The sequence below is a fragment of the Oryzias melastigma genome, unplaced genomic scaffold, assembly GCF_002922805.2.
Source record: "Oryzias melastigma strain HK-1 unplaced genomic scaffold, ASM292280v2 sc00547, whole genome shotgun sequence".
Classification (NCBI taxonomy): Eukaryota; Metazoa; Chordata; class Actinopteri; order Beloniformes; family Adrianichthyidae; genus Oryzias; species Oryzias melastigma.
Genome location: NW_023417140.1, coordinates 9,056 through 11,990, shown reverse-complemented (window position 1 = coordinate 11,990; position 2,935 = coordinate 9,056).

Sequence of the window (2,935 nt, the reverse complement as noted above, 5' to 3'; positions counted from 1 at the left end):
TATGAACTTTGTTGGGAGCAATAAAATCCCGTTATTTATTTAAGACCTGGATCATCTTATTTCTGAGTATTTCCTGGCTCGCTGCAAGAACCCCGCCACAGCGCCTGAGCGACAGAGTGAGAGAGGAGGACCCCAGTGAAGCGAGAGGCCACGCCCTCCCATGCATCTACCAATCAGCACTAGCAGGTACTTTGAATGGGAGCCAGAGAGAGCAGAGAGAGCTCTGTTTTTCTTGTTTGCATGGCGTCATGTTTGGGAGGGGCAGTCCTGAAATTTGGGGGGGCATTGCCCCACCTTGCCCATGCCTAGTGTTGAACTGGGCTTCACACCAGGTAGGAAATAGGCAATGACATGACAAGGAAAACACCTGAGAACAATCTTCAATAATTGGGAGCACACCCATTGGACAATCAACCTGACAACACCCCCACTTGCTCACACATTATTTACAATCATCATGGAAATCAAAAATGGTATCACATCATGGTTTGACTATAATCCAAACAAGAATGTGGAAAAGGTAAGTAGCTTTAGTTTTGTAGCTGGTTTAGTCATGATGTCAGCAACCATCTGATCTGTTGGACAATACATCAAAAACACTTCACCATTGTTTACAGTTGATCTCACAAAGTGATATTTAATATCAACATGCTTGCATCTTTGTCTATTTACAGGATTCTTTGCCAGTGCAATTGTGCTTTGATTATCTTCATAGATCACAGGTTTGTCATAATGGGAATTATCAAAATGTTCAAGCAACTGAATCAAATGCAAACATTCTTGAGTAGTTGCAGCTAATGCCATGTACTCAGCCTCACATGTTGACAGTGCTACAGTTGGCTGCTTTTTGGTCTTCCAGGAAATGAGAGGACCATTTTTACAGAGACTAATACAATAACCAGAGGTACTGCGTCTGTCATTTGTGTCACCTGCCCAATCTGCATCACTGTAAGCCACCAACCTTAGTCCTTCATCACTTTTCCTGTAGCAAAGCCTCTTGTCATTTGTGCCTTTCAGATATTTCAGTACATGCTTTAAAGTTGTCCACTGCTCTTCTGTTGGCTCACTGAAATACTGAGACAGTCTGCTAACAACATAACTCAGATCAGGTCTAGTGCATGAGGTAAGGTATATTAGGCTACCTACAGCCTCTCTGTACTTCCTGGGGTCACTCATCTTTTTACCACCATCAGTGTAATACAACTGTGATTCACAAGGTGTCGACCTGGGTTTACAATCTTGCATGTTAAACCTCTCCAGCAGTTTATCAACATAACTCTGCTGTGACATGGTCACTTCCCCATCACAATGTTCAAAAGTGATACCCAGAAAAGTTTTCAGCTTTCCCAGATCTTTCATCTGGAATTTCTCAGAAAGCATCTTTTTGACAGTTTTTAAAACATTTTCATTACTGGCAGCTATGACCAAATCATCAACCCATATCAATACGATTACTTTTTCATATTCTGTTTCCCTTTTGTAAACACAAAGATCAACTGGGTTTTGTACAAAGTTGTTTTCACACAGGTAATCATGTAACATTTTGTTCCAATTTCGACCTGATTGCTTCAGCCCATACAATGATTTTTCCAGTTTACACACAATTTTCTCATTTGACTGAGATTTTACATCATACCCCTCTGGCTGCTCCATGTACATTTCAAAATCGATTGGTGCATGAAGGTAAGCTGTTTTAACATCCATCTGATGGAGGATCAAGCTTTCTTGGGCAGCTTTCTGCATTAACACTCTCACACTGGTAAAGTTAACAGTAGGAGAAAAAGTTTCTCCATAATTGACTCCCATCTCCTGACTATATCCTTTGGCAACATACCGGGCCTTATATTTGTCAGAACCATCAGCATTAGATTTAATTGCATAGACCCATCTAACCCCCACTGCTTTCTTGCCTTCAGGCAGAGTGGTCAGAGTAAATGTGTTGTTCTCCCTCAATGATTTCATCTCTTCATCCATCGCATCCATCCACTCTTTTGAGTTGGATGAAGTCACAGCCTCTGTGAAAGTTTGAGGTACATTTGAAACAATTTTATAACAGTAATCAATGTTGATCTGTGCCTGATCACTCTCCACCCCATAAAACTCCGGTCTTCTTCTCTCTCTACTAGGATATCTCCTCTCTCTACTCAGAGGATCTGGAGAGAGTGATTCTGCCTTGACTTCAACTGACTGTGCATTTATCTGACTTGAGCTTAACCCACTCTCTGCAATGTCACACTGCTTGGGTTTGTCTGGATTCAGTCGGTTGTACTATGCTGCACAACAGCATCATCATCAGACTCATAGTCAATCTCATGGCTCTCATCATTAGACATAAATCTTACCAGTCTGTGTTTCATTACTTTTCTACTGTCAGGATAGTAGACCATGTAGGCTGGACTGTTCTTATCATACCCAACAAAAATGCCTTTGTCAGATCTTGAATCTAATTTCTTTCCGTCCTGTCTATAAACATAACACACAGTACCAAAAATCTGCATCCTAGACACATTGGGTCTCCTTCCTGTCAACATGAAGTAAGGTGTCTGTCTGATGCGGTTGTTGTAACACCTATTCCTCACCATCGCTGCTGTCTGGACTGCATACGGCCATAGCTCCTTGGGTAACTGGCTTTCCAAGAACATACATCTAGCCATGTCAAACAGAGTCCTCCAATTGCGTTCAGCTGTACCATTCTGGTTTGGTGAGTATGGTGCTGATGTTTCATGCCTAATCCTATTCTGGCGGAGTAGTGCTTGGTAGCCCTGTCCAGTAAATTCAGTACCATTATCAGATCTGATACATTTAACTTTACCATAAGGAGCTACATCAGCTAAAAACCTCTCTGTAGCTTCCACAGTATCACTTTTGTGCTTTAAAAAATACACAAACTGCACTGGAATAGTCATCAGAAAAGGAAAGTGCATACCTATAACCT